This window comes from Theobroma cacao, chromosome 2 (assembly GCF_000208745.1).
Source record: "Theobroma cacao cultivar B97-61/B2 chromosome 2, Criollo_cocoa_genome_V2, whole genome shotgun sequence".
Classification (NCBI taxonomy): Eukaryota; Viridiplantae; Streptophyta; class Magnoliopsida; order Malvales; family Malvaceae; genus Theobroma; species Theobroma cacao.
The window spans coordinates 7,106,252-7,118,245 of record NC_030851.1 but is presented as its reverse complement, the minus strand read 5'-3'; positions in this window follow the sequence as shown (position 1 = coordinate 7,118,245).

Here is an 11,994-nt window from a genome sequence, read left to right as displayed (position 1 = left end):
ATCAGAAGTTGAATTATAATATGAGTCTTTTATTAAGTGCTTAAGATCAGATAGAGGTAGAGAATATTATAGTCCAAGTTATTTTGCCTCTATCGGGATAATCTATCATATTTCAGCATCTTACATACCACAACATAGTGGTGTGATAGATAGGAAAATAGGGTCTTCACTGAAATGGTAAATGCTATGTTATTATATTCATGTTTTGAAAAAGATTTTTAGGGAAAAGCTTTATTAACAACTTGTCACATATTAAATAGTGTTCCTAAAAAGGAAATTAAAATAATCCCATATAAACAATGGAAAAAAAAAGAGACCAACTCTTAGTTATTTAAGGGTTTGGGAATGTAGAGTTGTAGTTAAAGTTCTGGAATCCAAAAGAAAGAAATTAAGTGAGAGAGAAATAGAATACATATTCATAAGATATGCATAACATAGTAAAACATATTAGTTCATGGTAATTGAACCAAATGATTCAATTCTAGTCAACACTATTTTTGAATCAAGAGATGCATTATTTGATGATAGTAGATTCAAATTTATATCAAGACAACTATAGCCACTACAATTAGTTCCATCAAATGACTTTCCATTGGAACAAAATGGAAATAATGATGAATCTAGTCTAAAAATAAAGAGAAGCAAAAAGGTTAGAAAGGTAAAAGATTTTGGTCTAGACTTTTATATGTTCCTTGTAGAAGAAACATGAAAAAATATAGACAATACAATTCCTTATTGTTTTAATTTGGAATCGGACCCTATTATACATGATGAGGCAATAAAGGCTCATGATTTTGCATTTTTGAAGGAAGTAATCAATGATGAGATAGACTCGATAATGAAAAATAATACTTGAATTTTGGTTGACCTTCCACTAGGTTCCAAACCAATAGGTTGTAAATGGATTTCCAAAAGGAAAATGAAAGTGGATGGAACCATAGACAAGTTCAAAGCAAGATTAGTAGCCAAGGCTTTACGTAAAAGTAAGAGATTAACTACTTTGATACTTGTGTTCTAGTCGTAAGAATTGCTACAATTAGACTTTTGATCGGCCTTGCATCAATTTTTAAGTTGGTAATTCTCCAAATGAATGTCAAAATAATTTTTTTAAATGGTAAAATAGAAAAGGAAGTCTACATGGAATAACTGGAAGGGTTTGTTGGTTCAGGACAAGAGCTTAAAGTTTGTGAGCTCGTCAAATTATTGTATGGGCTTAAACAAGCACTAAAACAATGGTATCAAAAATTTGGTGAAGTTGTTTTAGCCAATGGCTCCAACATAACTGCATTCAAAATGCATATATAGCAAATTCCAAAATGACAAAGGTGTTATAATTTGTTTATATGTGGATGACATGCTAATTTTTAGCACAAATTTGGAACAAGTTAAGGAGACAAAGAAGTTTTTGTCAAATAACTTTGCAATGAAATATATGGGTGTAGTGGATGTCATCTTAGGAATTAAAATATTTCGAGATGAAAATGACATAACTTTGTCACAATTGCACTACATTGAAAAGGTGCTTAAAAAGTTTGATAGTACTAATTTATACCAGCATATAAACCCATGGATCCTCAAATTAAATTAATACCTAATGATGGTAGGGCTATTAATCAATTACAATATGTAAGAATGATTGGTTGCTTAATGTATGTAATGACATGTATAAGGCTAGATATGACATTTGTTGTTCGAAAGTTAAGCAAGTATACAAGTAATCCAAGTATTTTACATCGACAAGCCATATATAAAGTACTAAGGTACTTAAAGAAAACAATCAATTATGGACATTGTTATAATGGATGTCCATCAGTGGTAGAAGTGTTGGGATGAGCCCTACAGCCAATTGGGATTGGTTAAGGCTTGATTCCAATCATGCAATAACATCATTCATGTTGAATGATTAAAGGTTTTCCTTCATCAGTAAGACATCAATTATAACAAGTTATAAGTCTAATTGGATGAAGTCCATGAGATTAATATTCCTTGCAAGGGAACTATAATGGGTTGCAGTTATGAGATCCTTATGAATCAAAGCGTAATCTCAAAATGTTCTAGGTCAATGTATCATTGAGACTTGACATCAATGATACTTAGAGACTCGTACATTCTATGTTCTTTACTTAGGATGTAAGCAACCGATCTCATAGGTTGAAGTATAGAGATACTTGGAACTAGAATGTAGGTGCTTGCCTAAGAGAGCAAGTTCACTGAACATAACCCGCCATGAGAAGTGCATTTGGTATTTCACTCAAATGTCTATGCAATACTTCTCATGTGTCAGTTGTGTAAATACGCCCTAAACTTGAAACACTATGTTGTCTTATGTGTGGAGTGCTATACTTTGATTTCATCCTTACGGGTGCCTAACCAAAGATGTCTAAACATGATGCTTTTAGGTATAGCATGAAGCATGTGAAGGTAAATGAATGGTCAAGATAAGAATCATCACCTCAAGTGATGCAGGGGACATATCTTAACTGTTCTTGGTTGATATCAGCTTATTGAAGTCCTTGGTTGAGGTGACTTAAAGATTATGAAAGGAGTTTCATAAGTCTTTATAAAGCTGATGATCAAACTTTAAGAACGAATATGAAGATCAATAAAAGTAGACACTGCAACATGCTCTTATCATCTCCAAGATATATGATGAAGGAATGAATTATACTGAAAGGCTGATCATTGAAAGGTTGAGTCAAACCATCTTGACTCTTCTAACATTTGGGTGGCCATGATGGATTGCTAGATCCCAATCTTGGTCTATGAACTCTGGATAGTTAACTTGATTAATGATAAATTTAAAGTAGTTTAAATTTATCTAATTATAAGTTTAACTTAAAAATTATATGTTGAGTTCATTGCCAACATGTTGGGAGCCTAATGGGTTACACACCTAAAGTGAATGTTGAAAATAAAATGAGAGAGGTGATTAAGTTGGACTTAGTCAAATTAGAAGTTATGAGCTTCTCAAGCACTGATTAAAATTGTTTAATTAAGTTGTGCCTAATTAGCTAAATTGTTTAATTAAATCATTGGGCTTAATTAATTAAATTGTTTAATTAAGTTATTGTGCCTAATTAATTAAATTAAACAATTAAGTTATTGGGCCTAATTGATTAAATTTGTTTAATTAAGTCATTGGGCCTAGTTGATTAAAATTGTTTAATTCAATTGTTGGGCTTAATTAATTAAATTGTTTAATTAAGTTTTGGGTCTAATTGATTAAATTAAACAAGTAAGTTAATTGGGCTTATAAAGGACTTAATTAAATTATTTATTCAAATTATTAGATTAATTAGCAATTACAAAATAGTTTTGTAATTAGGGTTTAAAATTAATCCAAAGTCTAAATACCTTGCTATAGCCTCCAAACAAAGAGAGTGGAAACGGCTGGACAAAAAAAAAAAAAGAGTGAACGGCTCATTATAAATTCTTGTCTTGCTGTTCATTGTGTGTAGAAAAATAGTTTTTCATTCACTTCATTTTTTTTTTCATGTTTAGCCCCACAATTTTGTGTGGATTATGAGTTTATGAAACTCATCTTTGCTAGCACATTGTCAAGGCATAGCACTCCCAATCCTTAAAGAAGGATTTTCTCATTCATTGGTGTGGATTACCATTAGAGGCTGCACAAGGATTCCTTGGATAGCTTTGGTTTGCAACAACCGGGCTGAGGTGGTTGAGCTTTTTGAAGGTTGATTTGATGGTTTAACAAAGGATTCATCAACCTTTGTTATTTAGGTAAAGTGATATGATCATATACTTTTATTTTAATTTAATTCTATACTCGATTTGGCATGAAAGAGATTATAAGAAGGTGAGGTGTAAATTTATTTTTTAAATTTATTTTCGTTGCGTTTTATTTGTATATGATGCATGATTAGCCCTCACCCAACAAGAAGGATATTCGAATGCTAGTTGGATTACAAGTTTAAAGGATCATGCTTCCATAAACGAATGGATTGTCATGCTTGGTGGGGGTGTCATTTCTTGGCGGTCCAAGAAACAAATGTGTATAACAAATTTTACTATAGTATCCAAATTTATTGCATTGGTTGCTATCCCACAGAAGCTGAATGGTTAAGAAATTTACTTTATGGTGTACTTTTGTGACCTAAATCAATCTTTCCAATTTCTATTTGTTGTGATAGTGAAGCAACTCTAGTAAAAGTATATAGCCAAGTGTATAATAAAAAGTTTAGACATATTCGCTTAAGACATGGCTATGTCTGACAATTAATTTTTGATAGAGTGATCACTATAACTTTTGTGAGGTCTAGTGAAAACTTGATGGATCCTTTGAGGAAAAGTCTTACTAGAGATCTTGTAAATAAGATCTTAAAAAGAATGGATTAAAAGTCACTCATGGTGGAAATTTGACTCAACGTTTGGTATAATGTCAAAAGTCTTGAGTTCAATGAGAAAAAGTACATAATCTGTATATGATTGCTAGCACTATTATATAATATATTATATTCCATCCCAAGTAAAGTGCGAGGTACTTATAATAGTAAGGAAATGATGAGTTATATATTCTTGATAAACCCATAACATAAATTTGTTAGAATGCTTTAATTATGGGACATTCTTGATGGGATTTACCTATGTGAGTGTGAAATGTGATCGCTTCTAGGAGCTAAAGAGCTTGGCTTTAACTGCACTCCTAAAAAAAAATGCAGACGCATGGTCATAAAAACGTTACCAGATATTGTGCATTCATTAGTGTTGAAATCATTGTGTAAGATGTGTTCGGTTAACTAAATGGAATAGTTGGTTCAAAGCATAGTCTACCATGCAATTTTGGTTAACTTTAGCATATTTTCAATTTATTTTTGTTGTCTAAGTAAATAGGTTAAGCCATTCAATTTATTTTTAACTTATTCAAAAAAATTTAATTTTAATGTATAAGTTGGGTAAAAAATTAAAGGAAAATAATACTTACGAATATATGTAAGACATATATTAGTAGTAGTCATTTATGTATTAAATGGTGAAAAATCATGTGATTCTAACTTTTTTTCTTAACTTAACAAAACAATATTTTTAGACATAAATTAGAAAAAACAGTATAAGAATATTATAATAAAATTTTGCATTACGTTTGGAGAGTAGATTTAATATAATGTCAGTAGCTAAATACGTAAATAAGTCCCCAAACTATACCAAAAAAAGTCAATTTAACCCCTATCCTTTTATTACTTTCAAATAAGTAAAAAACTTTTATTTTGAGTTAAATAAGCCCCTCACACTAACCATTAACTAACTTTCGTTAATCAATAGTACAATCAATAATTTTTTTTGTCACGTCATCTTTCACATAGCTTGTTGATATGTCATCATGATAACGTCAATGTCACGTGGCAGATGATGTGATAAAAATATGTTGACTAGGAATTGGTTTTTTCCTTTTTACCATCTAAATGTTCAAAAATTATTAGTTAGAGATTTGAAACAAAAAATTAAAGAAAAAACTAATTGCTTCAAATTGACTACCATATTTTTTAAACTGATTATATCCTTCCTAACAGAAAAAAAAAATCATTCACTTTCAACATTCCCTAAACCTAACGTACTTTATATATAGAATTTTCAAAAATTGTAAAAGATGTGAGAGAGAATCTATTATTGTTTTTAAATAAATTCAACACCATTAGGTTTTTCTTACGGATTCTAGGAAAGGAAAAAGTATCGGATTTTTTTTACAGATTCTAAGGAAAAGAAGAGAAAGATTTAACTTTCTTTTATAGATTCTAGGAAAGAGAAGAGCATTAAATTTCCCTTACAGATTGTAAGGAAGAGAAGAGAAGGATTTGACTTTCTTTTACTGTGGAACAACGTTGTATATTTTTATTAGTTTCAGTCTTATAAACGTTATGAATCCTACTTTTTCTCTTTCTCATCTCAAAATTTTTTCTAGATTTTCTCGTATTTCTCTACACCAACTTTCAGTTGAGCAACAATGGTTTCAATCAAATTGGAAAAGTTGGATTAAGTTTTTTTTTTTGTTAGGAATAATGGTTTTAATTAAGAAGATGATAATTAGTTTCAAACAATTAGGTTTTTTCTTTTAATTTTTTATTTCAAATCCTTAACCAATAATTTTTGGACATTTAAAAAAAAAACCCAATTCTAAATCAATAATTTTTTTATGCCATGTCATTTGCTACTTGGCATTGATGTCATCAAAATAACATGTCAATATGTCACGCGGCAGGTAATGTAGCATAAAAAATTACTAATTGTACTGTTAACTAAGAGAAGTTAGCCACCAGTTAGTGAGAGAGGTTTATTTAATTCAAAATAAAAGTTTAGGGACTTATTTGAACGTAATAAAAAGATAAGGATTAAATTGACTTTCTAAATATAGTTTGAGGGCTTAATTGGTATTTAGTCAATGTTGACCATATCGAATTTCTTTGGAACTTTTATAACCGTCTCCCATCCTCGTTTCACCCGGAGTTGTAAGAGAGAACATAATTGGCTTCGGCATTTTGGCTATAAAAGTTAGTAGTGGCTATCCACCCTGGTTGGACTCTACAAAGTAACAATACACAAAGGAAGAGATGAGTTCCTATACATTAGCCGATAAACCTCATGCTGTATGTATTCCATATCCGGCTCAAGGTCACATAAATCCAAGAGGAAATTGTGAGAGAAGGACTTCATGATAAGGTGATTTCAGAAATAATCGTCCATATAAAGTTATCTGTTTTTACCCAAAAATAAACATGAGTAGACCAAAATGCCCTTAAAAATATCGTTTCAAATAAATGCTCAGCTGTTTGAGCTATTTGCCTCCCGTTAGAGAGAAAATGAAAAACATTAAAAATAAATGTGCGCAGCTGTTTGGGCTCGGTCATCTTTCTCTGTCTCAACTCTGGCAAGTCTCTGTTGAGCACCATCGTTGTCAGCTCTCTAAGATCTCTGAACTGTATGAGCTTTGTCAACTCTCTGTTGAGCACCATCGTCATCAGGCTGTGGTCTATCTCTCGGCATCTGACGACATTGTCGTAGATTAACACACCTTATAGCAGAGATGACATCAAGGTACCTGTTATTGGGTTTATTTCTGCAACACACTTAAATTTCTGAAACATTTGGTGTAAATGATAAGATGGGTTAGAAACATTGCCCAAAGTTGTTACACGCCATGCATATATAACATGAGTGAACTGTTATTTTAGCGTGTCACGACTGTTACTGGCGTGTTGTGGGTTAACTAGTTATTTGGGTTGTTAGCGTGTCATGGCTATTCTTGGGGTGTGGTGGGTTAATTGAATTTATGGGTTTGTGGCGTGTCATGGTTGTTCCTGGTGTGTCGTGGGTTAACTGATTTTTTGGGTTTTTAGCGTGTCACGGATGTTGGTGTAACCAGTCAGTAATTACAGTGATTGGCGTGTCACGACAGTGATGCATGGCGTGTAACGATATTGATTCATGGCGTGTCACGACATTTGACTTGATATGCATGGCGTGTTACAACATTTTACGTTATTTGCATGGCGTGTAACAACATGACTGACAAATTTTTTATCACGGCATATATTGTGTAAAATGATTGACAATTTTTTTTTTCAAAATTTCAGTGGGGTTCCAATTATGCGACTTGTGATAAGACACAGTGGTCAGTGGGTGGATGGTATTTACAAGGGTGGTGAGTCACAAATACGGGGGTTAGGAGTGATTTGTCGTTTGTGGGCTTGATGAAGTTGGTTGAAGATGTTGTTGGGGTAAACTCAGAAATTGACGAGATTGAGTTACATGCATTGATCAGTACACCTGGAGAGCTATCACGACCAATTATCAAGGACGATGAGGATGTTGCATTAATTTTGCTAGAACAGAGGAATGTTCCGGCTGTGTATGTCAGCATTAAGGGATGCCAAACAAATATCTTGTCACATGGAGAAATTGGACAACATGGTAATCAGCTCAATCAAAATGAGATTTACAATGCTTCACGTAAACCACAGCATTCGGTCCGTAACCCACAACAATGGCAATTGAGGTACGCACAAGAGTTTGTGCAGCCCAGTAGACAGACGACATTTACAGAACAGTTGGCTGCACAATTTCGATCAGGATGTGCATTAAACCAATTTCTTGCTTCTCTTGAACAAATGCAACGATCGGGTGAAACTGTAGAATGTGTAATGCCATTGTCAAATGAGAATACGACAGTTGAGGACAACAATGTGAGGTTGGAGGGTGACACTGCGTCGCTGGAGTATAATATTGCATTTGATGAGGGAAATGAGGATTTGTTCGCTGCCGGTGAAGATAGATTTGATCACACTTCAGATGATGGGCTTGAACAATCGCAAGATGACAGTTCAGACGATGACTGCCTTTATGACAGTGACATTCCAATTTGCAATAATGTTGAAGGCGAAACGGAACCTGTTAGAGGTGTTGATGTAGGAGATGTTTAGTGTGATGACCCCATATACAATAACCCTATTGTTGGTGAGAACGGGATTCGTTCCCTTGATACATTGCTCGATGACAGTGATCAGGAAAGGGGAAATGCAAGGATATCTCGTACATGGGTAATTGCAGGTGCAAAAAGGTTCTCATTCCAAACAATTACCACTGAGGAGTCGACATGTGCCGAAAATCGCTTATACAAAGGAAAAATGTTTTCGTCGAAGGCCGAGTTGAAACGAGCTTTGAACATGTTGGTTATAAAAGAAAAGTTTACGATAAGAGTAAAAAGGTCATGTAAAGCTCGTTATGAGGTTGGTTGCAAGGACAAGGCATGCAAGTTCAGTGTTCATGCAACGAAGTTACCTGATAGGGGAGAATATTGGAAAGTTCAGAAATTCCACAAAGTTCACACCTATATTGTTGATGGTTTGCAAGGGCGGTTTCTAACTACGAGTCCGAAAATGATTGGTGAACTTATGTCACACAAGATTCGGGCTAATGGAGTAGCATTGAGACCTAAGGACATAATTTGTGATATGAGGGTTCAGTGGGGATTGGAATGCTTGTATGGTAAGGCGTGGCAAGCGAAAGAGTATGCGGAGAGGCTTATTTTCGGTCCACCGGAGGAGTCATTTCAGCTACTACCATCGTATTTTTATATGTTGGAACAAGAAAATCTTGGCACAGTGACTGCAGTGGCTACTGATGAGGAAGAGAGATTCAAATATTGTTTCTGATCATATGGGGCTTGTATCGGGGGTTTAGGGATGTGATGCGTCATACTGTTGCAATTGATGCGACAATCTAAAAGGCAGGTTCAAGGGTGTTCTGTTTGTCGCTGTATGCAAAGATGCGAACGAGTGCATATATCCAGTTGCGTTTGGCATCGACCATGTTAAGGACGAAGACTCGTGGATGTGGTTTCTTAGCAAGCTGCGTGATGCGGTTGGTTGTCCTAAAAATACTATGTTCATTTCTGATCAGCATCTCGGCATTAAAAAAGCAATCCAAAATGCATACCCAGAAGCTCACCATGGTTTATGCGGTTACCACTTGAAAAAAAAACTTTAAAAACAAGTTCAAGCGCGACGATGTTTGTATGTTTTTCACCCTTGCTCGAGATTGCTATAAGGTGGCCGATTTCAACAGACATATGAACCAGATATAGCAGATTCACCTGGGAGCCCACGCGGACCTTATGAGAATAGGGCCTAAGAAATGGGCACGTGCGTGTTTACCGGCAAGGTGATACCAAATGATGACATCCAACATTGCGGAATGTGTTAACTCATGCTTGAAGCATGCAAGACAAATGTCGATCACTGTTTTGATCGAGTTCATCAGAGACATGTTCCAGCGTTGGTTCCATGAACGGTACGAGGAGACCGTCAAGGTGACCACACCCTTCAACCCTTGGGTTGCTAAGCAGTTGAGTAAAAGGTTCAATGATGCACATCGCTTTCTAGTTAAGCCTATGAATCGAGTGGAGTTCGAAGTTAAAGACGGGAAGATGGACGGACTTGTAAACCTGTCCAAGAAAATGTGTTCATGTTGTGAGTTCCAAACAGATTTACTACCATGTAGCCATGCCATTGCAGCAATAAGGTCAGAATATCTTTATTTCTTATTTGAACCATAATTGACATAGCATTTACATTGTGCTTGAAGATTGAGTTTTTAGTGTTTTTCAATAAATACAATCTTGAAGCCATCGAATTCTGCGCTGACTACTACAAGACAACCGTTTTCGTGGAGGGTTATTCAGGATCCATTAGGCAGGTAGGGCATCCTAGTGAGTGGGACATCCCCCCTCATGTGAAACAAATTGTCGTCTTGCCCCTACCTTGGCGAAGCCAAGTATGAAGACCTAGGAGGAGAAAGATTCCATCAGCTAGTGAAGGCAGTCGAGCACGAAGATGTTCGCAATGCAAGAGGTACGGGCATAACAGACAAAACTGCCCATACCCATTTGCAGTTCCATCCACAAATCCGACACCATCTCTAAGTCAATCAGCGACTCCACGACTGCGTCGACCCAAAGCATGTTCAAGTTGTAGACAAATCGGTCACTCACGCAACAACTGTCCAATACGAAGGACAATGTCTGATAATGTAGGGTGTGTTGTGAATGAAGACAGCTTGACCGCCTAACTAAATGTGCCTGAAAATTGTAGTTGAATTCGTTTTGCTTTACGGATTTGTCTGCTCGATCATTTTATGATGCACTTTTAGTTACGGACTTTGTTGCCAAACATTTCAGGCAGATAAGCATGTCAAGGCCTCTGTCTGATCAAGATCGTGTTAAAGTACATTCTTACATTGTTTGTAAAAATGTTTCCAATTACAATCTCCATCAGACAGGAGCCATGTATTTGTTTATCTGCCTGAAATGCTTGGCAACAAAGTCCGTAACTAAAAGGGCCTCATAGAATGACCGAGCAAACAAAATGTCAAGATCTTCATACTATATGCGTTGGATCTGCAAAACATGATACAGATGCACCAGTGAGTTAGGCCATAATGTGCAACAAGGTATACAGAAGAAATAAATAAGGAATAAATGTGAGACACGCCATGCATAATAAGTAAAATGTTGTGACGTGCCGTGCATATCAAATAAAATATTATAACACGCCATTCATAACAAGAAAAATGAAATGACATGCCATGCATAACAAGTAAAAGGTTGTGACACGCCATGCATAATAAGATAAACTTGGTGACACGCCAAGGATAACGAGCAAAATATTCTGACATGCCATGCATAACAAGTAAAAGGTTGTGACACGCCATGCATAACAAGTTAAACGTTGTAACACGCCATGCATAACAATTAAATTGTTCTGACCCGCCATGCATAACAAGTTCTGGTGTGTAAATTTAGACGTACGATTTTATAATTGCAGGATAGAATTGTGGCCTGGAAACAACTGGAAAAATAAGGGAGGATGGATACAAAACAATTTCATGCTGGAAGCAATTAGATGGATGGAAAAATCTATATATTCAATGTTAATCAATGTAATGTTGGATTGGTGCAGCCGGTGTGCTGGGAAGAGAAAGATGATGAACCTTAAAATTAATTAATGCCAAACTGAGGTGACACGCGACAGCCCAATTCTTATGACACGTCGATTGGAAGCAGATTAATGGCGTCACACGCTGAGTATCTGGAGATTTATGGCGTGACATGCCACGGCTCAATTGTTCTGACACGCTGAGTGGAAGCAGATTACTCGGTTGACACGCCAAGTGTTAGTGGATTTACGGTGCCACACGCTGACTTATTGCAGAATTTTAGGGTGACACGCTGAGTGCAAGCAGATGTATGTTGGGACACGCTGACTGGTATCATGTTTAAAGTGTCACATGCTGACTTCTTCCGACTGTGTATCAAATTAAATATATTGTATATAGAAAAGGAAAAAAATTCTTGGTATCAAATTAATTGTGTATAAGCAAAAAATTAATTGTGTATCAAATAATTTTACAAAGTATATTGTGTATATAGAAAGAATTATATCTGTTTACTATGAATTGTATACAATAAATTGTGGTATAAACAAA